At 63.4% G+C, this 24,065-nt stretch overlaps 1 protein-coding gene across 4 annotated transcripts in view; it reads right to left on the bottom strand.

Moving 5' to 3' along the window:
• NAV1 (neuron navigator 1) overlaps positions 1-22,432 on the bottom strand; it is a 203,793-nt gene extending 181,361 nt beyond the window's left edge. For all 4 annotated transcript variants that reach the window (XM_057728533.1, XM_057728534.1, XM_057728535.1 and 1 more), the window contains exon 1: positions 22,314-22,432. The gene's annotated coding sequence lies outside the window, so the exon portion shown is untranslated. The remainder of the gene's footprint in view (positions 1-22,313) is intronic.
• Between the last annotated feature and the right edge of the window lie 1,633 nt (positions 22,433-24,065).

Raw genomic sequence — 24,065 nt, 5'->3', positions numbered from 1 at the left:
GAACTAACTTCCGTGATTGGACACGGGAACACACATTCGCATCTTTGAAAGTTGGCAACTTGAAGGTTCGTATGTAGGGGACTTACCGTAGTAAATTATAAATCATAGTGAACAAAACAGATACCATATTTTACGGTTAGAACATCTTCGTGTAAATTACCTCCTTGGGTTCTCACGAAAACGCCGGGAGCCACGCGGGCAGGTGATAGGTCTCCCGTCATTGCACAGGTAAACTGCGGATGAGGCGTGAACGCACTTGCCCAGGGCCTGGCTCTCTGCCCTCGGCCGGGGTCTCGGGGGGCGTCCAGGTGAGCTCAGGGAGCGCTCGGATGCGGCGCTGGGGCGGACTTGCCAACGCACCCCGAGGGGCGCCCCAGCCCCTGGGAACAGCACCCCTTCCTCCCTGCTTCCCTGCACTTTCCCTGGATGAGTTGTTCTCCCCAGAATCATTGCATCAGCCCCTCCTCGAGCCTGAGGACACAGTCCCCTTCCTGCAAGTCTTCCCTCCATCCCGCTTGCCCCAATTTAGGTATGAACTCCGGGCCTGAGGGGAGCACCCAGCTGACCTCGCTGTGCGGTGGGTTTGTGATGTTTATATTCTTTGGCAAAGCCTTGTGTCCGTCACTTAGACTGTGTGAATCCAAGCAAAGCCTAAAGGAGCAAGAGGATGGAAACACAGCTGAAGGACCAGAAACATCCCAACGTGGAAAAAAGTGCAGGTCGGGTCCATGGAAAGCTGTGTTTTTTGGTTTTTTTGGTTTAATTTTTCTATTTTTTTGATGAACCTTTTGGAAACCATCTTCAAATTAGAGAAACGTTCCACGTTTTAGTACAAAGAACTTCCTCCCCCTGAGCCATCGGAGAGTAAATTGCTGGCATTAGGTCCCCACCCTGATCAGTGTACCATCCACTTCCTTCCACTCAGTCCCTTCTCCGTAACCACCATCCCACCTTCACGGTCAGGCAATGACCACGAACGCGTTGTGGCTGAACCCGCGCTCTCTACAAGCTCTGCCACTGTCCGCAGGCTCCTCTGCAGCAAAGACGACCCCTTCAGCCCCACGGACTGTACGCGGCCCTCCCGCCTCCTCCTAAACGACTGTTTAAGCGCAGACACATCCTTGGCGATCTAGAACGCCTCACACGGCGTCAGGTCACAGAGGGCTATATTCAACAACCCGGGAAGGGAAGAGAAGGTCGGGGCCCCTGACACCCGCCAAGTGTCCCGGAGGCAGAGTCAAGTGTGTCGAGACCCCGGAGTCCTTTTTTTCAAGAACAGAAGGTGATGTTCGTTCTGGACATCAACATCCTTCACAAAGCCAAGCCCCCGCGGGACCGGCCCTGGCATCAGAGTGGTTCTCGCTGCAGCCGTGACCCTCCCCCCCGCCGCTGCCCTGGGTACCAGGAGGCGGCCGGCAGACTCCCCGCGGAACGAAGCCTGCGGGGACCCACCCAACGTCAGCCGCAAGCCTGGGGCACCTGGGCATCTCTGGCCAGGGCCGGCTGCCCACCTCGGACAAGCCTCCAGCTGGCTCGGCCCTGTCCTCAGGGCTGCTGGGGGGCCCACAGAGGTCCTGGGGGTGACAGGGTGGCCGGGGTTTGCCCGGTGCAGGGAGGAAACACGCTTCTCCCGGGTGTCCTGCTGACAGGAAGCAGCCGGGAGGAGGGGCACCCACCTGGCACAGCCGTCTGGCCCCAGGCCTCTGCCTCCCCAGGGCCTGGAGACTCCCCCTGCCGGAAACCTCTGTGTCGCACAAGCCACACCCGGACTTTCAGACCAGACGGACACCCTGGGGAAGGCGGTCAGCGAGCAGCCGGAGGCCCAGAACCCCTGCAGCGGAGCCGCCCGCTGAGACACGCCCCGGGCCAGGCCCCGGGCACGCGGGCACCGCTCGCCTTCTCTTGTTGAATCCTGACAGCTTCACGGAGTGACTGTGATTAACGTTCCCACGTCACAGATGCAGACACTGAGGCCCGAGGAGGCAAAACCACACCCTGGCAGCCACAGTCATCATGGAACCCACGTCTGCCCAGCCCATCACGCCGCCGGCGTGTCTGCGGTCCGGTGTGTGCAGGCAGCATTGAGTCCCTCGTGGGAGCTGCACAGGGCCCAGACGGGCCACCGCCCAAGGCTCAGAAGTCACAGATACAGCATCCGTGGGGGGGATGGTCAGGGCAGCAGCCTCAGGAAGCGGGGGGGGGGGGGGGGGGGGGGCGGGGCACTGACGCTGTGTCAACAGGCAGGCGTCGAGCGTCCCAGGAAGCAGGGACTCAGGCACCGGGAGTCGGCATGAGCAGCCCGCATCTTCCCATGGGAGCTGCCCCAGGACACGGCCCGTGAGGGGCTCGCTCTGGGCTGGGGCCAGCCCCTCCCCAAGCCAGAGGGACGGGGGGAGCCCTCGGCAGCTGCCCCCCCCGCACTCCAGCCCCCAGCGTCTCCCTGCTCTCCGTGGGCCCGCCCTGCCTCCTCTGATGGCCTGGGCAGTCTCTGGCCCAGGACTCTGCCGGGTCTGGTGGAGGAGGACCACGGGACACAGCTGGCCACATGGGGAGGCCCCATCGCCCAGTCTGACCTTCACATGGGTCTGCACGGTGTAGAGAAGGACCTTCCAGAAGTCTAGCCGGGGACCACACAGACGTGGCGTGTGCACGGCCCGGGTGCAGACGTGGCTGGGAGGGCAAGGTGTCTGTGGACGGGGAGGGGCCACAGCCCTCACGGGAGACGCCGGCTTTGGAGGGCGGCCCTGGGGAGCCGTAGGTCCCACCCCCTGGGCCTCCGACGGCCCGGGGCATGTCGGCGTCGTCTGCACACACGGTGATCCTGGTTGCTGTTGCATCAAACCAGATGACTCCCGAGGTGCCTCTCTGAGCCCTAAGGCAGCAGAGGCCAGCCCGCCCCATCTCCCCAGCCCGGCGCCTGGGAGCCCTCTCCCCGAGCGGGCTGTGAGCCCTGCTCATCAACGCCCCTCTGACCACAGACACACCTCGAGTCTGGGGACACCAGGGACACCTGCACCCACAGAAGCTGGCTCCCCCGGGCGGGGTGGGGTGCTTGTCAGCCCCTGCAGCCCCCTGTCCCACGGGTCCGGCAGGAAGGGCGGGGTGTGGGGAGGGCCTGACGCGGATTTCCAAACTCCACCGGGTCCAAGATCCTAATCAGAGTCCCGGGAAGAGCAGCTGGTCATCTCTTCTGTCTTCCGGTGGCTGGGCGGGGGGGGGGGTCTATGCCCAAACACTGAATAATGACGCCAGCACCCTGCGGTTTGGGGTCACGATGGCAGGCGAATTGTGGAACACCCGCTGGAAAGAACGCTCAAAAGGGTGTTCCCGGAGCTCCGCGTGAGATGGAAAATGCCTGAGAAAACATTAGGCAAAAAAAGCAAAAACACACAATTGTAGGCAGAGCACGACACCCACAGTGAGAGAGGACCTTGCCTGAAAAGAGAGGAGAGACCAGCAGGGGGATACCCTGTCCCTTCTGGTGGGGGGTGATGGCTCCTTCGTGCCGTTCTAGTGTCCCATCACGAGCTCCGCTAATCAGGAAAAAAAATTAAGACGTAGGGGGTAAAGGAACTCTGGCGGGGAGTCTGTGGTGCAACCTTGCTGATTCCCGAGGGAAGGGGGGGTCCGTGCTGGGCTGCGGAGAAAGCCCCGGGAGGGCTAGAACAGCAGGGCTGCCCGGGCGATGGGCGCACCTCTCCCAGCCAGGAGCACAGCCTAGGTACCGGACGGGGTGGGGGGGCCCCGAGCTCTGTCCCTGGGCCCTGAGGTGCCAGGGGAGCCAAGAGTGGGGGCTGGGGGTGGGCTTCCTGGAGGCGGTGGACCAGGTGCGGGTCTCGGATGGGAACTGCGGGGAGGACGGGGCTGCTGGGTGTTCCGCGGGGCCAGGGCAGGGGACCCCGGAGAACTCAGTGACGCCGTCAGACTGTGTGTGTTGGGGGGGGGGCGGCAGGCAGGGTGGGGAGGCCCCCGGCGCCCGGGGAGGGTCCAGGTGTGCGGGGAGGGCTCTGGGGGAGGAGCCCCGGGACCCAAGCGAAAGACCTAGATGGAGCCCCTCAGCCTCCACGGGCGGGGCGGCTGCACGTCACGCTGCTCTTCTAGAGAAAAGCCCGAGAGGGGCCGCAGGGCGTGCGGGTGTGGATTCTGGGTTCCGTTCCGTTAACTGGGGGGTGGGGGGGAGCAGCTGGCATGTCTGGTGAGGACACGCTGGTCAAATCCTCACCCCGTCACGTGGCCGGGAGTCCTGCCTCCGACCGCGGGGGCCCCGGCGTCGCCCGGAGAGGCGGGGGTGGGGGACGGCCTCCCTCTGTCCTCGGGTCTCCAGGGCTCCGCTAATAAAAATGATTGTAAAACGCGTTGCGAACGGCGAGGCTGCTGACAACGGAGGGATTCTTCCCGGCAGAGGGGCTTCGGTTCCCACGGGGGCCCGTGAGGAGCCTCGCGGCCCTCCGGAGAAGGGGCCCTTCTGTTCCCCCGCGATCCGGGTGGACGCCGCGTCCCGGGAGAGCCGGGGCCGGGCCCCGTGCCCGCTGCTGGCAGCCGCCCTCACGCAGCACAAGGGGGACTTTGTGTGTCTCCTCGGCCTGGAGTTGGAGCTGCCAAGACCCTGTGATGGGGAGGACCCCAGGGCACAGGCAGAGCGACCCTGGGGCCGCAGCTCCTCGCCCAGGCATGGGCCGGGGACCAGTGCTGACCGTGACAGCCACTCACCGAGCCCTTTACACGTCTTAGCTCCTCTCGACAGCCCTGTGACGGGGACCACCCTCCCGCCCCGCCCCTGTGGTCCAGGACCCCAAAGATGCCCTGATGCTCAGAACCTGTGAACACGTCACCTTACACAGCAAAAGGGTCCCTGCAGACGTGGACGGGGGCGAGGACCAGCGATGGGGAGGCTCCCCTGGATGGTCCGGGTGGACCCCATCGAATCACACGGACCCTTCCAAGCAGAGCCGCTCTCCCGGCTGCAGAGACAGAGAGGGCGGCGTGGGGAGGGCCTGGCCGCTGGTGCCGCTTAGACACAGAGGAAGGGGCCCCGGACCAAAGAGCGAGGGTGGCCTCTCGAAGCTGCCAAGGTGAGGGCACACGCTGCTCCTCTGAGCGAACGCAGCGCGGCCCACGTCGGACCTTAGCCGGGTGGCTCCCTGTCAGACCTCTGACCTACAGAGTGGCAGGGTCACAGGTGGGCTCTGGGTGAAGCCACCACGGTGGCGGGAATGTCACGCTCCCCCTGCAGGGCAGGGGCCGGACGTGCCGCCTTTCCCTGCCGGCTCTGGGGAAAGGAGGATGCCCTCCGACCACTGGTCCTTTCCCCGAGGGTAGCCGCGCCCCCACCTGCCAGACCCTGTGCGAGGCCGAGGAGAGCCGGGCCCCAAAACAGACAGGCCCCTGGTGGGCGGGCTGGCCTGCAGAGTCCTGCGGGTCACCTCCACGGCTCTCTCCCGGGTGCTGGTTTTCCCCTCACGGCACCTGTTCCAACAGGAATCGTGCCCTCCCTTTGCAGGTGAGGAAACGGAGGGTCAGAGAAGCGGGGTGGGGGGGTGTCCGTCCCGGGTCAAAGGGCCCCGGCAGGCCCTCAGCACACACTCCAGGCAGCTGATTCCGCCCGGCCGCGGGGCGAGGGGGCTCTGGGGCTCACCCCTACCCCCACACACGTGAGGCAGGCGGCCGGGGCCCCACCGCCCGCGGGCAGCATCGCGGGGCGCGTGCTCGCATGTGCGTGCCCCTGGCACGGACTCCTTCCAGCCTGGGCTGCCCCAGGAAGTCACGCCGGGGCAGGGGCCGCCGGTGGGCGGCCCCTCTGCGTCCAGGCTGGGCCCCCGTGTCCGGAGGGTCTCGGAGGGGCTCCTTCCAGCACAAACGTTTCCTGTCTCCGTGGACGCGCCAGCGTGCGCCCAGGGCGGCGCCCCCACGCCGCCTGCGGAGCACGTCTGCACCCTCTGCCCAGCCTGGCGCCTCTTACCAGGCCTGTCGCCTCCCCACACCCCAGCCCTCGGGGCGTCCCCAGGGCGGCTGAGCCGCGGGGCCCAGGCCGCCCATCCGGGCAGGAGCTGCTTGTGAAGCCCCCGCGTTCCCTCACCGCCGGCCCCCACCTGCGCCGCTTCCACCCCCACTTTCCGGAAGAGGAAACAGACGATCGGACGGAGGCCATGACGTGTCTCAGACCGTCCAGGCACGGGGGCCCACGATCCGGATGGCGGCATGCAGCGGCAGAGCCCACCTTCCTTCCTGGCGACCCGCCGGTCCCTTTATGCACACAACACCGGAGACACAACCTGCCTGCCCCCCCCACCCCCACCCCCACCGGCCAGCTCCCCCCACCGCTCAGCTCACACAGAAGGGGTGCCAGGACGCGCTCTGCACTTTCCCAGGAGGGCCTACGTCCCACGGCTTTGAGCCCTCCCCCCGCCCCCGCAGGCGAGCCTGGGGCTGGCCGTCACGGGCGCTTTTACGAAGTCCTGCCAGGGCGCCTTCATCTCCTTCTGCCGAGAGGCAGCTGGGCCCGAGGAGAGGACACCACGGCCCTCCCCTGCCCCCCGGGCCAGGCCCACCAGCCCCGTCCCCTTGCGGCCGGCTGCCGCGGGGCGGCTGGACGGAGCGGTGGGGGCGCCGTGGGCACCACAGAGCCTGCACCCAAAGCTCCCCGGCCCCCGCCCGCCCGGCCAGCCCCGCATCTGCACCCCAGGTGCCTCCCCCGCAGGAGCACCTTCTGCCAACAGGGACCCGGCACTGAGGTGCAGAGGCGAGCTGGGCCTTAGGAAAACGCCCTGGGAGCCCGCCGTGTGCGGGGTGGAGCTACCTGACCGGCCAGGACCCTCACAATCGACGGCGCTCAGTCTTCAGGGACCCTTGCTCCAACCTTGAAAACTCAGTTTGTCCCAGTCTGACGGCACAGGAGGAAACGCAGCCCCTGCCTTCGGAGACAGCCCCCGTCTGACAGCGAGGCCGAGGGCGCGTGGGGAGGCCGCCCTCGCCTCCAGGAAACCCCAGACCGACGCGGAGACAGCCCGGCCCCCACGGGGCCCGCAGTCTGCGGACACAGCGTCTGTCCCTCGGACAGAAGGTCCGGGGCAAAAACACTCACGGGGAAAACCTAGAAACACAGGTGTTGGACGTGAAGCTCACGTCCCTTGAGGGCTGGCCGTGGGCCAGCTACCCTGCCGGTCTAACCTTTAAGCCTCACGATTCACAGCCAAGGAGGCTGAAGCACCGTGGTCAGCTACCCGGCCAGAAAGTGGCCGAACCAGGATCCAAACCCAGGGCTGCCCCTGCCCACGTCCGCTTCAGCACAACAGCACGTGTGCCAGGCAGGGTGGTTCCCCCGTCCCCACGCCATCCTTTAGGCTGGGAGCTACTGCTCCTTCCCACCCGCCAGTCACCGCTCCCACAAGATCAAAAAATACGACGTTTAGGACAGCCCGCTGAGGGACAACATCCTCCTCTCCCAGCGACTGCCAACACCGTCCCTTTAAAACAAAGAGGAGGACTCGGGGCAGGGCCGGACCCCCGAGGCCCCCAGGGTCTCAGCAAGAAAGGGTTCAGAGGGCCAAGGCTCCAGCCAGTCCCTGGACGGAGGCCCCGCTCAGGACCTCTGGAGCAGGGAGGACTGGGAGCAGACGGAGGGCCCGGAGGGGGAAATGCAGCAGGACGCTGACCGCTCCCCAGGCCGGCTGCCTGCTGGGTGCCCCCAGGGCCGGCCTGGAACTGCGGCCTGGCCTCAGGGCTCGCGGCACAGACCCCGGAGCTCTCCGCAGCCCCTGTGCTCCAGGAAAGGGCCCTGCAGGCTGGGAGCAGGCACGGCTGCCTCCTGGCAGCAGATTCGGGCCGTGGAGGCCTTGGTTCCCCCCATGGGAAGAGGACCTGGGCCCTCAAGGACCAGGAGGGCTTCCAGGAGTCCCTGCCCCTCGGGGCCCGCAGTGGGGCAAGGAGCCCAGGCCCGGCGCCCATCCCAGCTCCCTCGGCTTCACTCTGGGTGCCCCAGCCCCGGGCGCCTCAAACCACCCCGGATGCAGGGTCACGGGCTCCTGCCTGCCGGTCCGCGGCCCAGGGCGGCCAGGGCGGGGCGGGCAGTGGGTGGAGGAGGGGATGGCACAGGGGCTGCCTCCCCGGCCCCCACGGTGCAGAACCGCCCGCCGCCGCCCGCCGCCGGCGCAGGCGAGGGCGTGGGGGCCCGGCTTCTGCTGGGCAACTGCGCCCTCTGGTGGCCGCCTTGGGAGGATGCAGGACCTGCAGACAAAGGGCGAACCCCATCCTTCTCCTCCGGCTCCCAGAATCCCCTGCACGGCCCTCACTGAGCACCCCCTGGAGGGTGGCCCCGGGCCCTGCCCGGTGGGGAGGAGAGCGGACGGGCACCACCCTGTTCCCCGAGGGCTCCCAAACCAAACCCCCAGGAGGGAGGTGACCTTCCACAGCTCCAAGGCGACCGGGTGCCCCTCCCTCACACTCCAGCCCCAGAAAACCTGCCCTCTCCCACCGCGAGCCCCAAAGCCCTGCTCCCAGCGCCTCCTCCACCAAGCCAGCCCCACACGGGGGTCCAGGCCAGTCCCTCCAGCTGCCCCGGGAGCTCCCCGAGGCCGGAGACGGTGGGCGGGGGCAACATTGACCGGGAACTGGCTCAGCCAGCACCGTGTCCTCGCCAGCTCGCGGAAGCCTCCCGCAGGTCTGCAGAAGGAACGCGGGTCCACAGGCCAGGCCTGACGGAGAGCTGCCCTCCCCTGGGCCAGATGCCGTGCCTGATGTGGGGGATGCCACCCCGTCCTCACAGCTGGGGGAAGGGAGGTGGCACCCCCTGGGGCAGGTGAAGGCCGCCCGCCCTCCCCCGCCTCACCGGGCTCCACACCCACCTCAGCCCCCTCCTCGGCCCCCCGGGAGGCCCTTCCTCCTCCTCCTGGTGCAGACACAGCCACCCCGCACCCCTGCAGCCCTCCTGCTGGAACAGACCGCGTCTGACCGTTCTCTGCGTGATTACAGGAAAGGGACCGGATCCTGCCCGCCGCTCCTGGGCTGGAAGCGTGCATTCTTTCCAGTCCAAGTGGCGGGGAAGGTGGTGGTCCTCACGTTGCCCACCTGAGAAGTGGGAAGACGAAGAAGTATCCCTAACGCTGGTCCCCAGCGGAGGAGCTTGTGGGTGAGGTCTGGCCTGGCTCTCGCTCAGGCTGACCCCAGGGACCCGCGGGGCGGGTGCGGCTCTGCAGGTGACCTCCCCGCAGAGAGCCCGTGTCCTGATCAAGGCCTGACGGGGCCCCTAGGCTGTAGCCCACCTGCTCAGCAGCCCAAGCCTCAGGATGGCCCGACCACCGGCCTGCAGGCTGGCCCGAGGGACACGGGACAAACACGTAGCCCAGCCTTGGGTCTCTTTGCAAACCACCGAGCGCTGCCTCCCAGGAAGGGGCACTAAGGCCGAGCTCTGCCCCGCCTCCTCGGAAGGCACTGGACACCACCCACCCCGGCTGGACGACCGAGGCTGACACGCGGCGTTCCAACGTCACTGCCAGCGGCCTGGGGACGCAAAGGCGTCTCAGCCTGTCACGCAGGCGGGCTCCCCGGAGTCTCCGCGGAGGGGACGAGGGCTGCTCTGAGACGCCCTCCCCAGGCCCCTCCTGGACGAAGTCTGGGCCAGGAGAGCAGAGGTGAAGCGCCGGGGGCATCTCCCCCACCCCTGCCCGGGACACCCCCGGCCCCCCCCAGCCCCCCCACACCCACCCCGCCTGCTCAGTGCGGAGCCAGGGCCGAGGGCACGCGCTGCCCAAGACGCCCCCGCCCCTCCCCCCACGGCCCTGGGCTGCCTCCGGGGCCCTCGGTACAGCCAGGCGGTGCCGCTGGTTTGCTTTCTGGACCGCGTTTTGCAGCTGAGCCTAGACCGCGGGTCTCGGCCCCCGCGGTCCCAGCAGGAGTTTGGTGAATGACGGGGGGTGGTGAGTCAGCGAACGCGGCTTCCTCCATCCCCACCCCACCTGGAGTCCCGTCTCCCAGCCCAAACCCCTCCTGGGCCTCTTCCACGGGCTCTTCTCACGAACGCAGACCCCAGGCAGAGCCGTAAGCCAGTCCCCCAAGCGGCCCTGAGCCGCTCACGGACCCCCGGCCTGGCTGCCTCCGCAGGGCCGTTCCTCCAGTGCCCGCAGACCCATCTGGCCCCCGAACCCCCTCCAGCCTCTCCCTTTTCTGGCCTCTCTTTCGGAAACACCTTTTTCCTGCCCTCAGGCCGCTGTGCTTCCTGCCCAGGAAGAGGGCCTCTGGATGGAGCGTGTTATTTATAGACGCCTCCCTCCTTCCGGGCCTCACTAGGTGAGGGTCGATGGCCCAGGGCTGCAGACAGAAGGTGCCCAGGGCTCGCCAGGGTCCAGCCACCAGAGGGAAGACGCTGGGCTCCCAGACCAGGGGCAGGCCCGAGAGGGGGCGTCTCCCGACACTGAGACTGGCCCCCGCCCAAGCTCCCCGCATCCATCAGGGACCCCACGGCTCTCCCAGGTCCCCAGACTTGAAACCTCAGAACCGCTGGGGCAAAGACGTACAGGACTGAGATCTGGGGAAGCACCTAGAGACCAAACGTGACGAGGAAACGGAGACTCTGAGAGGGGAGCGCATCTGAACAAGAGCATCCGTCGTTAAAGCAGGTCCTGCAGCCCAGACCACCCCGACCCTGGCCTTACGCGCCGCTTCAGGGGTGTGGTGTGCCTCTCTTCACGTCATGAGGCAGGGCGTGTATCTTAGGGCCTGAATCGTGTCGTCAAGAAAAGGTCCTTGAAATACTAGCCCGCGGCGCCTCAGAACGCGACCTTGTTTGGAAATAGGGTCTCTGCAGATGTCATTGGTTGAGACGAGGTCACGCTGGAGCAGGGTTGTCCTTACAAGCAGGGTGTCCTCGTAAGGGGAGGGAAAGCTGGGCACAGATGCACATGAGGACCACAGGGGGGAGGCGGCCACGTGGTGGCGGAGGCAGAGACCGGAGGGATGCATCCACCAGCCGAGCAGCGCCGAGGACGGCGGGTGACACGGGCGGCCGGGAGACGCGAAGAGGGACCCCCGGCACAGCTCTGAGGGGAGCGTGGCCCCGCCGACACCTGAAGTCCAGACTCCCAGCTCCCAGAACCGGGACAATAGACCACTGCTGTCCCAGGCCACCCCGCCTGTGGCACTTGGTGACGACAGGTCCAGCAAACTGACACACGGGGCTGGTCCTCTTTGGCAGACGTGGACTCTGGGCTGCGGCAGGTCAGCGCGCCCCCCGGGGCCGCGCTCAGGGCGCGCTCGCTGCCTCTCCGGCCTGGTCCTTCCAAGGCTGCCGCGTGAGTCCCGCCCCTCCCCCCTGCTCTCCCTGCCCTCCTGCCCGGCCACCCTCGACGACGGCCACACCACGGCGGTGACAGCAGATCTGCTTCTCCACCAGTCCACTCAGAACCTCTCCTCGGGCCCACGGCGGGCCAGGCTCGGAGCGCGTGCTGGGGCCCCTCCAGTGACCAGAGCCAAGAGTCAGACGCCCTCTCCCCACCGGCTCCGTCCCCACCTGCGGGGCTGGGCGCTCCTGCTGTCTCACGATCTGCAGCTTCCACTCCAGGTGGGAAAGTGGCTCCCAGCCCACGAAGGAAGGAAAAGGCGCCACGGCCACGAACAGGGAGCCACGAGACGGGACGTGGTCTGGGCACAAAGAAGGCAGCACTGCCGACCTCAGAGCCCGCCCGCTCGTCTTCACCTGCAAAACCCCTGCAGAGACCCTCGTGACGCGGTGGGTGTGACTCCTGGAGCAGGGGAAGCCCTGGAAGCCCCGCCGGAAACAAACAGGCTCATCCGCGTGTCAGGAGCAAAAGGAACAGAGTACCTCGTTCAGCACGGAGGAGTCACGCAAGCAGGGCGTTGAGGGGAGAAGTCAGACACACGACAGAACCCGCCCTACGATCGGTGTCCGGAAGTTCAAGGACAGGCAGCCCGCATCGATGGCAAGAAAAATCAGGACAGGGACACCGTGGTGGGGGAGGTGTGTGACCGGGGTGGGGCAGGAGGAAACGGGGCCGGTGGAAACGTGCTCCATCTGGCCGGGGGTGCGGTCACCAAGGTACGTTCATTTGTTAAAAACACGTGAGGCTGGACACTTACGGTCTGTGCACGTCACTGTGTGTAAATCACACCTCAACTAAAATACAGCAGGATGGCGGGGCGGGGTGGGGGGGGAGGAGAAAAGGGTTCCTTCCCTCTGGGTTGGAGGGAAAGGCCGGCCCAGGGCCCAGCGTGTGGCGGGCGCCGCGGACGGTGAGGGGAAGTGTTTTCTTCCACTTCTTTCCAGACTGGCGTCTCGCTCGGGCTCTGCTCAGGCCCCCGCCGGCTCGGGGCCGCAGCCGGGCCTCCCTCCGCAGAGGGAGGCGAGCAGGGTAGCCGGCTCCCGTCCACGGGCCGCTGAGCACGGCTCTCCCACGGCATGAATCAGGCCTTCCTTCTGCCTCAGAGGCATCCGGGCTGAGCCCTCCCCGGCGTCCTGCTGCCACGGCCACCGCCCGGCCTGGATCCGGGCTCCTGGGGCTTGAGCTCACCACCTCACATCTCCCACCCTCCCCCAGACTCTGCCTCGGCCACACCTGCGACCTCTCCTCCCGAAGCCGGGCCGTTCGTGGTGCCCTGGAAGCGCAGCCTGGGCCAGCGGATGGGCGGCTCTGCCGACCGAGCCCCAGGCCCGCAGAGGCCCGCACGCGGGGGCCCGGGGGGCCCAGAGGGAGCTTATGTCTTGGGGCCGCCCCTGTCCCCCATCCTGTGCATCTGACCCGGCAGGGACGCAGCTCCCCGTCTGGAATATAAACGCCCCTTTGGGGGTAAATCCACCCAGAAGTGCGGGCTGCAGGGCTGGGGCACTGCGTGTTTGCGGCCTCCCTGCTTTGCCCCGTCACTGGCCCAGCCAGCGTCTACCCTCTGAGGACCACGTGCAGCGGCCACGGGGGCAGCGTGGCAGCATCCAGATCCAGGGTGATGGGCGACCAGCACCGGCCCCAGCCAGGCGGCTCGTGACAGCCTGGCCCTAACCCTGACCCCAGGATGACCCTGGTGACCCCATGGGGCTGGAGGACTGCCCTGCCTTACAGAAGACGAGCCGGGAGCCCGGGGGGGTCACGGGAGCCCAGGTCAGGCTGACCCCCCACCCCCCACCCCAGAGGCCCCAGGAGGAGCTGAGGACGCAGGAGGTGGCCTCTCACCAGCAGGGGAGGGTCAGGACCAGGGCCTCCTGTGGGCAGCAGAGAGGGGACGGACACCCACGGCTGCCTGGCCCTCAGCTACAGACAACCTACCGCTTCCCCTCAAGGTATCAGTGAGCAAGGATTTCCTGAGCCCGACTCCGTGCCAGGCCCCTGGCAGGCCACGCCCAGCTCGAAGGCCGTCTGAGCGTGGCCCAGTGGGCCGCCCTCTGCCCTGGGCAGCCTCTCCCACACCCCTTGGCCTGCCAGCCCCCGCCGGATCCCAGACACAGAGGCCTTTGTCTGCGCTGGACGTGGTGCCGGAATGTCCTGGCCCCTGTGGCCAGCTCAGCAGGGCCCTCCCCACCCTCTTCCCGCAGGCACTCCAACCCTGTGGCCACATTCCAGGCCTCCCTAGTGGCCACAGCCAGAGAGAGGAAGCGGGGATGACTCAGGGGTGACGCGGCCCTGTGATGACATCCGGTAAGGAGATGGGTGATGGCGGAGAGGTCTGGAGGCACGGGAGACGTGGACCTCGGGGGGGAGGGGGGCCCAGTGTGTCAGCTCCAGACCAGCGGACAAGCCCAAGAATCTCAATGTACCCCCACGTGGACACAGGCCAAATTCATGCCAAACAGGTATTTTCAACTCAGGAGAAAATGAGAACCAGAACTGAAAATACAACACTTCGACAGAGCTCCTTGGGCTAAATGGGTAGAATCTGCAGGAGTGATAACACTGGTGATGCACTGGGAAGTAGATTTTTTGAAAGACAAATCTCAAGGACTTGTCAAAATAAATGCAACAGCAAAGTGAGTCATAAAAACTCCGCGTGAGGGGTTCCTGCATTTGTATAACAGATATGACGTCTGTCGTTTAGGTCCACGGGCCACGAAAGACGCCGCCCACCTGTGCTGTGCAGGCCATGGGGGGCACGCGAGAGGACAGAGACCAGGAGTCCAAAGACCTGGGTCCCCACCTGCTCCCCTGAAGCTGTGTGGCTTTGGGTAGGTTACCTTCCCTCTCTGAGCTCTGCTTTCACCATCTGCAGAAAGGGGGACGTTGGTCCTGCCACCTCCTAGGGTGGCCACGAGGCGTGAAGGAGATCTTGGGTGTGACGCCGACCAGCAGGGGCGGCTCATGAAAGTAGAGGGGCTTCTGCAGTGACGGCCTCGGGAGGGGCGGCCGGGGTGGGTGCCCCAACCCTCACGGCATCCTTCAGGGGCTGCCTCCGCACTCACCCACCCCGCCTGCCGCTAGAATCCAAGGCCCAGGGCCGAGGACCCTCACAGAGGCCTGCAAGCAAACGACCTGGGTTCCAAAACGCAAAATAAACCCGCAAGACTGAAATTAACCAAGGTTTACCACATCTGTAGGACGTACCACCACGTCAACTGAATCGATCATTGAATTTCGTTTTCATAAAGTGAAAATAACTGGTAGGTAAACTTTTTCTCACTTCACAATAATTTCTGCCTAGGTTAGGGGTTACTAAGAAATAGCCAATATTAAATGATTAAGGAATGAATTGCCAATGTCCAAATACTTGAAAGGTGTTTTTACAATGTTTACAACAGACGTGTCAACAATTCCTGTGGGGAGCAGGGTGGGGGTGAGGGGTGTGGGGTCTGGGCTGCGGGGTGGGGGTGCAGGGTGCAGGGTAGGGGTGGGGGTGCAGGTGTGGGGTGTGGGGTGCAGGGTAGGGGTGTGGGTGCAGGTGCAGGGTGGGGTGAGGGCACACCCCCGGGTGCATGGTGCCCTGGGGCTCCGCCTGCTAAGGGTGCCCGGCAGCCCTCTCGGTCTGGGCTCAGTGTCTCAGGCGAGGCTGGCCTCCTGCCCGGTCCCCTCTCTGTGTGCAGCCCCCAGGACACCTGAATTCAAAGCCGGCCATTCTCACCTGTCCTGCGGGAGGTCACCCCCAAGCTGGACGGAGGACCCTACGGTGACAGGCAGCCTCGCCTCCTCCCACCCGGTCCCACCGCCCAGAGTGCGCGTGCCTCTGGTCCTCTGGGTGGTTTCCCACACAGCTCAGAGGGCACGTGGATAACTCGATTCCCTGTTTTCTCACCTCTAAACAGCATCTATCGATCGTTACCCGACAAAATAGTAGCAAGTAAGAATCTTTCTCTTTCTCCTTCTCTTCCTCCCAATATTTTGTTGGTTTCTTTGCACCTATAATCGCGAGTTTTGGTTTCTTGTTTTAGGACACTGACGACTCTCTTGAACCGCCCCTCATAAGACGAGGGAACTGGAGACCCTGCCTGCCCCCTCCCCTCCGCCCCTCCCCTCGGTCACACACCCTCGATCCCCCTCGCCCAGCGACAGCCGGCCACGCTGAGCTTGCCTCAAGAGGACGAGGCAGGTCCCTATGCAGTTTGACCTCCGCGAGCGTGGTCTGCCCCCGGCCTCACCTTCCTCGTCTGCAGGACGGGGACAGGAAGCAGGTCCTAATGCCTCACAGGACAGTGAAGGGAGGCTAAGCGATGTGAGTGACACCTACAAGACTTTTTGTAAATAAGATCACATGACACGCAGCCTGGAGGTAACAATGGCTCACACTGGTGTGTGGGGGCGGGGGCGGCACTTGGGTGACTCCCTGAACCTCAGTCTCTTCACCAGCAAAATGGGGAGAAGAGGTGGTAAACAAAACCATAAACATCAAAGTGCTCTGCACTCAAGGCATCCCTGTCCCAATCTAAAGGGCCGTGACCTCAGCTCCCTCTTTCAGGAGAGAAAACTGCAGTTCGGGCCCCAGCACGGCAGGCAGAGGAGAAATGCACAGCTCCCAAGAGGGCGTCTGGGGAACAACTGGGAAATCTGAATGTGGCCCATTTGTTAGAAAACTCTGTTAAATTCAGTACCACTGGGTGTGATGGTAGGGCTGTAGGTGCTTGCTCTCAGGAAATGCATGGGACGTATTTAAGCGTTAAATATTACCATCTCAGCAAATTATTTTCCAATGGCTCAGGAAGGCATTATTATATATACACACCTAGGTAGATAGATGGAGACAGAGAGAGAGAGACAGCATTGTAGCAAAGTGTCGCCAATCAGAGAATCCAATCACCGTACTAGTCACTCACCTTCTCTATCGATTCGACATTTTTTCAAAATAAAATATTATGGGGGAAAAAACTTTCCACGTTGGAAGCACCCTAACTGTCGCGGCACCTTTCCCGTCCCCGGGGAATCAGGGGCCAGCCCTGATCCCGAAGCTGCCACCGTCCCCCCAGGGTGTGCGTGGCGTGAGGGCACGGGGGAGGGCCAGGGACCCCCAGCACCACCCCAGCCGAGGGCCAGGCAGGCCGCTGCTGGCGGGTCCCGGCCGGGGCTCTCCCCGGCGGCGTGTCCGCTGTCTCCTTTGTGAAAGGAGAGCAGACAGAACAGCTGGCATCTTAGCGCCCGGAGCCAGCCTCCCGCGCAGTCAACTCAATCATCTGCACCACTGAGCTGGGCAAAGAGGCGCGGGTGACCGGCTCCACAGTCACCTGCTGGGGACCTCATCTACGCTCTGCTCCACGTCTGCGAGACACTAGGGAACAGCAGAAAAGCACGACGCGACACAAACAGGAAAGAGCGCGCGATGCCGGCAGACTCTCCCTGCTTCAGGCCTCCCCGGCCGCGGCCCCACCTCCACGGCCAGCTCACAGGCTCCGGGGGGCGGCCCCCACGTCAGGAAGACAGCCGCCTGCCCGCGGGTGACCGGCGATCTGCGGGCGGAGGGCGCGAGCAGGGAGCGCGGGCCTGCACAGCTGCCCTCTGTGGGGATGGCGGGTGGTCAGGACCGTGCGGGGCGAGGGGAGTCTCACCCTGACCGTCCAGGACCCGGGCGCGCTCCGCGGGCTCACGCGACGCCCGCGCCGTCCGAGCGGATTTCCCACCCTGGCCAGCTCACGGGAATCACTGTGTCGGAAGGGGGCAGAGGGGAGATCAGGCGAGCGGGGGCCGGGGTCGTAGGAGGGAGGCACTTTCACCCACATCTTCCTGGGAAGAAGTGGAGCCTCTGCCAGGGCCGCAGACGGCACCGAGGTCAACGGGGAGAATACAATTCCAGTCGCTGATGTTTGTGGAATATTCATCGTGTGCTGAGGACGTGCCTGAACCTTGACTCCCAGTCTGCCTCACTTCACGGTCCAAACGCGTATGATGACGTCATCCATCTTCCCAGAAGAGGCTTGAGATCACACCCAGCGAGGAGGATCTGAAGGAAACGGGGCTGCTGGGGGCCAAGGAAGAGCGTAGGCCACGTGCGGCACCCGCTTCCAGACGCTGAGAGCCTGTCACACGGGGGGCAATGGCCTTGCTCTGTGCAGTTTATGGAGACCCCGGCTTTCCTCGGGGGTGCATCTGGTGAAGCCCATTCACCTTCGGCATCTTCACCAGCGGGCGGCAGCCACGCCCACGACAGAGTAACCCAGAAGGAACCCTAAGGGACAGAGCGTCCACTACTGAACCAGATGCTTCCAACATGCAGTCGTGGGGGGTCCCAGCCCCAGAGGGGTCCCAGCTGCAGGACCCTGGAGGGGATGGTGAGAGGCGCCTGCGGTATCTGGAGAGCAACACTGGGCTCCGTGACATGGTTCTTTCCAACTTTGAAAGTTTAATTCTACAGAAGTTGGCATTTATTCTATTTACAAATGGATTTTAAAATCAGGGGAGGGATGTAAAGTGGGTCAGTTTTACTGTCCAGATGGGGAGGGAGTTGCGTCACTGGAAGCGGCGACCAGCCAAGGGTTCCAGGGAGGAAATCAGCTCAGCCCTCAAGCAGTTGTAACCCTCACTGTGCATCAGAGTCACCACGGTGGCTGTGTCCACACCAAGGGGAGCCAGTGCTCGTGGGACCCATCCTGGTCACAGCTCCCCAGGGAGTCCAACGGGCATCAGGAGGGAGCCACTGAACTGGAAAAGGCAGCTCACGCTGGGGCGGCTGTGCTGCCTTTTGGGCCCTGTGAAGACCCAGAGTCAGCCCACGTCCACACCTGGGTGAGCCCACATCCACACCTGGGTGAGCCCACGTCCACACCTGGGTCAGCCCACGTCCACACCTGGGTCAGCCCACGTCCACACCTGGATGAGCCCACGTCCACACCTGGGGCAGCCCACGTCCACACCTGGATGAGCCCACGTCCACACCTGGGGCAGCCCACGTCCACACCTGGGTCAGCTCACATCTACACCTGGACAGGTCAAACGTCTCTGACACGGGGGTAGTGGTTGAGGGAGTGTTTGTAAGTCAAGAAGATCTGAATCAAAGTCCCTCCAAGATGCTCCCTTTGGATGTGGGGTGAGGTCCTTTAACCCTTGGGTGCCTCCAGGCCCTGACTCTTCTGGTTATTGCAAAGTTTTCACAGATTGACAGAGTAGAAAGCAGGATGTGGCTGCCAGGGGCCGGGGTGGCTGGAGGATGGGGAGTTACTGGTTACTGGGCACAGGGTTCTAGTTTGGGAAGATGAAAAAGTTCTGGAGATGGACGGGGACAAGAGTTAAAGAGCGATGTGACTGTACTGAATGCCACTAAACTGTACGCCTAAAAGTGATTAAAATGGTCAATTTTATGTTATGTATGTTTAACCACAATAAAAATTTTTAAATGTTTAAAGTACAATAACGATAAAGAAAAATATAACAAACATGCACTGACCCACCCAACCACAGAATGTTAGCACTTCGTCAAATTTTCTTCAGTTTTTTAAATAAAAGAAATGAAACTTTGCATTAAAAAAAAAAGCTTTCAGAGGGATTTTCCTCAGGAATTCAAGGGGACTTCGACATAAGAAAAACAATGAATGTGATATACCACAACGCACGATGACCTCAGCTGAGACGGGAGGAAAGCACTTGACAAAATCCAACATCCTTGCAAGATAAAAGACACTCAGAAAAGTCGGATTAGAAGGGATTTCTTCAACACGATATGAAGCATTTACGAGAAACCCACAGCAAACATCGTGCCCAGGGGTGACGACGGCAAGCGTTCCCTCTAAGACAGGGAACGAGCCGGGGCTGCCCGCTCTCACAGGGCCACTCAGCGCTGCGGGGAGGTGCCAGCCAGAGCAACGAGGGAAGGAAAAGCAGTAAGAGCCATCGGCACCAAGAAAGAAGAAGTAAAATTATCTCTGTTCACAGCTGACATGACCCTGCGTGTGGAAAATTCCGAACAATCCACACACACACAAGCCACAAGAGCTAATAAATGAATGTTTCAGGGGGCGAGATCAACACACACAAATCAGTCGCAGTGAACAGTCTCTACCCCGGCAGCGAACCATCCGAAAAAGAAATCCCGTTCAGGAGCGCTCTCCGAGCACCTGAGGGCTGGGCATCAGGACAGACTCACGGCCCCTTGAAGTGGAAACACCTCCGTATTAACGGTCCTTGGTGGAGCACGGAGTCGGCACCTTCCATGTTTCACGCGTGTTCGTGCGTCTCTTTTTAAAATCAAGCAGAGCAGATGGCTCTGAAGGGGACGGCGGTGCTGAGACCGGGACGTGCCTGAGACACGGAACCACACCCCCGGGGCAGGTCAGAGCGACCTGGGTCTCGGCCATCCTGCCTCCCTTCACGTCTCAGGGGTCACAGGAAGTAAACTCCCAGGCCCCTTGGAGGAAATCGGGCCTGAGTCAGCCTTCCTAGGAGGGGGAGGGAACAGATCAGGCCCAGGAAATTGTTTACTTGGGGGGGGTGTTTTCCACTTGAAAAGTTGGTGGTTTTTTTTTTCAAGTTGAAGAAGAAACTAGAGTGTTTGTAGTGATTGTTTTCTGACTGGGGGCCAGAAAGATGGAGTGTTTGCCAGGGGTTCTCTGTGCTCCCAAGACTCTAAGAGCTGCTGGCGGGTTCCATCACAGAGATGCTCTCCCCCCTCCTTGTTTCTGTTCCTCTCTCCTGCCAACATTGGCTGAGATCTACGGAAGGCAATACCAGGAAGAGAAAATTCTGATGCACAGAGGTGACTGGCTGAAAGGGAAGGAGCCCTGGACCTGGAGCCAGAAGCCCTGCGTTCTAGGCTGGCTTCTGAAGCCCCGGCCGTGCAGCTCTGAGCCCCTCCGCTCCCTCCTGTAGGCCTTGATTCCCAGCTGTAGAAGGGGGGACGGGGCAGGGGCTGGGAGGGGAAGATCTCTTTAGACGAGTGTTTCTAAAGGCCAAACCCTTTAAGAATTCAAAAGAACTTTAAGAGAAAAGGGAAGTGACACAGACGGAAAATAGAAAGATGAAAAGAGAGACAAGTTTTAAAAGATGGACAAGAGATGTCTCTTCTCTGGGCCATGCTTTCCTAATGGGCCGAAGCTGGGCTGATACCAGAGGCCCCCATGCACGTGGGAGGGGCCAGGTTTGGGAAGGGAAGGAAAACAGCATTCTTGTTCTCAGTTTGCTCAGGCCAGGACTTCCCAAGGAGATCCCAGAAAAGGCGCACATGCTTCAAGCTTGCCCACCTGTGAGCAAATCAACCTCATCATGGACCAGGTTTTGAGGGGAAAAGCCGGGGGGTGGGGCGGGGGTGGAGGCAAGTCAAACGACTCCCAGAGAAAGAATAAATAAGAATAAATGGGCACCGAAGTTGGATGGGAGACCTCAGGGTGGTACCTAAGATTTTTTTCCCATTGTATTAATCCAGCAAACATTTCAAAAGTGCCTGCTACGTGCTGGGCATCACGGGCAGTCAGACAGGCCAGCCGGCAGGAAGGCATTCACAGAGAGATAAAAACACAAAGCAGAATGGAAACCTGCCCCAGGGGAGTTCAGGGTAGGGGCTGTTCCCTCTAAACCTGGGAAGCGTGGGAAACAGACCCAAGAGGCTGGAGCACAGATCAGAAGAGCCTTGTCCATTCTTCCCCACGTCATGGTACTGAAGTGAGGATGACCTGCTCCCTGGTCGTCCAGGGAGTGAGCAACCCAGGCGGAGAGAGAGCCACACACTCATCAGAAACTCCCCGGAGAAAGCACCGGCGCGAGCATGGACCACCGTAAAGCTCGTCTCGGGCGAGGAAACCCACAGTTACTGCGACTCCCTATCTCATTCCCAGTTTAATCCTAAAGACACACGAACCCAAATTCAAAGCAGGATAAAAAAAAAATTCATAAGCAGGCTGGAGTCATCTGTGTCTTTGGCCTGCAGGGAGCCCAGGTCTCCGAGTGGCAGCTGTGCCTACTAGGGGAGGGTTCTTTGTGTGAAGTCCCGTGGCTCCGGGCCCCCTTATACATGAGTGTCAGGGGACCCACAGGGAACAAGACGCAGGGAGGATGCAAACCCAGGTAAACCTCTGCTTCTGCAGTGCGAACAAGGCTGAGGCTTCTCAGCACTGCATTTGAACGAGCCAATAGTGTCCCAGCCACTGAAACAGGAAGCCAGATAAACAGCCCTTTACCAAGGGGGATGCGGCGTGGCCCAGAAGCCGTCGCCAGCTGCGCCCTGGGCTGTCTTAACAAAGTCCCATTGACTCGCCAGCTGATGCTCCTATGTCGGGCTGGGGACAACGAACCCTCTCTGCCGGCTGGACGTCACCCCCGCACACCGCCCCCAGCGCCCCCCACTCACGTCTCCCCTCTCTGCCCCCCGCAGACTTGGCCGATTCTTTATCCTCCAACCAGTTTCTGTCGGCTCTGAGCACAGATGGGACCCCAGGGCCCAAGCACCAGGGACCCTTAGGTGAGCTCCCGAGTCCAGCCAGCCTCTCTTTTTCCCTCCCTCCCAGCTGCTCTGGGAAGCTTTCTCCAGAGGCCAACAGGACCGCCTCCAGGGCTGGCTGGCTGGAGGGCGCTTTTCCTGAGCATCTCCGGGCCAGAGGAGGTTTTCTGGGACAGCGCGGCCAAGGTCACCTGCCCAGCTGTTCAGCTCGCTCCGCTGGGATGGGAGAAGATGCGGGCAGGTGTGTGTGTGTGCGCGCGCGCGTGTGTTACAATGCAGCCCTCCGTGTCTCTGATCACAGGACCTCGACACACTTTAAACTGCACCTCGAGGGGAACCAAGGCTCAGAGAGGCTGGACTCGGGTGGCCCCCGGTGACCCAGGTGACTGCCGGACCAGACGCGCAGCCCCGCGGGGACGTGCAGACACGCAGCTTCCCGGGAAGCCGCCAGCACCCGGGCCGCCACCCAGCGCGTCTCCCGCAGGACCCCCCGGCCGCCCGCTCCCCGCGACCGCCCGCTCCCCGCGCGCGCCACTCACCCGCGCGCCTGCGCCCCGGGGCCCCGGGGCCGCGCATCCCGCCCGCGCCGGCCGGGCCCGCGGCGCCAGGAGAAAGTTCTCGGGCTCCCGCGCCGGGTCGGCCGCGCCGGGAGTCTCGGCGTCCGCGCTCCGGCCGCGGCCCCACGACGCAGAGGGAGGCGGCCCCGGCCGGCGCGGGGCGGAGCCTGCTGCCCCGCTGCCCCGGGCACACGCCGGCCGCCTCCCCGGCCCGGGGCGGAGGCGGCCCGCTCCCCCCGCGTGTGCCCGGGGGCCGCGCAGGGGCGGGGGCGCGCGCACTGTGTCATCGCGCAGCTATGCCCGCGGCCCTTTCCCGCCTGGCCCTCCGCCCGGCGCGCGGCCAGCCGGCGCGCCCCCGCGCCCTTCCCCCCGGACCCGCCGGCGGTGCTGGGGCGCGGGGACCGGGGGGCCTGCCCGCCTCCCCACCGCCTTCCGCCCGCGCCCCCTTCCTTCCTCTCGGTTCGGGTGCGGAGGGGAGGGGAGACCCCAGAAGGGCCGCCTACCCCCCCCCCACCGGGGCCTGGATGGGGAGGTGGGGGGAAGAAAGGAGCAGACCCGGAGAGATTTGCGGGGAGGGGGGCCCCGGCCAGAACCTAGCGCGGCCTGCGCAGTGCGGCCTCCCCGACTCTGCCTCCCGGGAGAGGCCAGCACAGGTCAGGCGGCCTGGGCTTCTGGAGCCGGCTCCCAGCTGCGGGAGGGCGGCGGCTGTGCCACCGAGGACCCAGCGGGCTGGGGCCAGAGAGGTGGCCAGCTCCAGCCGGCACACGTGATTGCGTTCTCTCCGGGGGCAGCGCCCCGGGAGGTCTCCCAAAGGGTCGCCAGCAACGGTCGACCCCCGGGGAGCAGGGGGTCAGCCGAGCCCCGCCCCGCCCCGTCGGTCACTCAGGGCACAGCGACTGTGGACGGGAGGGGTGATAAAGGGACCCTAGTCAGTGGGCTCGCAGCGACATTGCGCAAGGTCCCAGCTAATCAGGGAAACGGATTTTTATGTGGTTTTTGCCCTTGAAAGGAATGGGTTGTCTTTTCTTTGTGGGGCGCGTCCCTGCCCTGTGGGGGCAGTGGCTGAAAGGGTGGGCTCGAAGCAGGTGGCCGGCTTCACATCCTGGGTCTGCTCTTCACCCGCCATGGGAGCCTGAACGGATGCTTTAACCTCTGACCGCGTCAGTTTCTTCATCTGTGAAATAGGGTAATAACAGATGCCATCTCCTGCGATTGCCAGGAGGAGTACGTGTGAAAATCTAGGTGACACACTCAGGACCGTGCCTGGCGCTGCTCCGTAAACGCTAGTTGTTATGTTGATCTCTGAGTCCTGCGACCCTGCATCCGGCTCGGCATTCAGCCACGTGCTCCCTGCAACCACGCTTGCTTTTCACAGGCCCCTCATCCTGCGGGGGCAGCCTGGTCCCTTCCAAAGAAGCGCTGTCCTTTCTCGAAGGCTCGTAGGGTGGGCCGGCTGAGCTCCTTGCCTCCGAGGCCCAGGGACCAAGGATCACACAGCAGCTTGCGAAGCAGCATCAGAGACTGAACTGCCCTCCGGTTCACGGAGGGGCTGCACAGGGGGCCCCGCTCCCTCTGCTAATGTCGGAAGATGCTGTTCCTTGGGTGCTGAGTGGGGAAGAAGGCCAAGGCCGTGGTTTTCTGAGGGTTAAATCTCTTCTGCCGTGAGATCAGTGTTTCCCTCCCATTCATGAATGGTTGACCCCCAAGACCCTGCTCCAAATGTCGGAATCACAG

Source organism: Hippopotamus amphibius, chromosome 3 (genome assembly GCF_030028045.1).
Source record: "Hippopotamus amphibius kiboko isolate mHipAmp2 chromosome 3, mHipAmp2.hap2, whole genome shotgun sequence".
Lineage (NCBI taxonomy): Eukaryota > Metazoa > Chordata > Mammalia > Artiodactyla > Hippopotamidae > Hippopotamus > Hippopotamus amphibius.
Note: the sequence above shows the minus strand (reverse complement) of the source record. Positions and strands in the feature narration are given on the sequence as shown.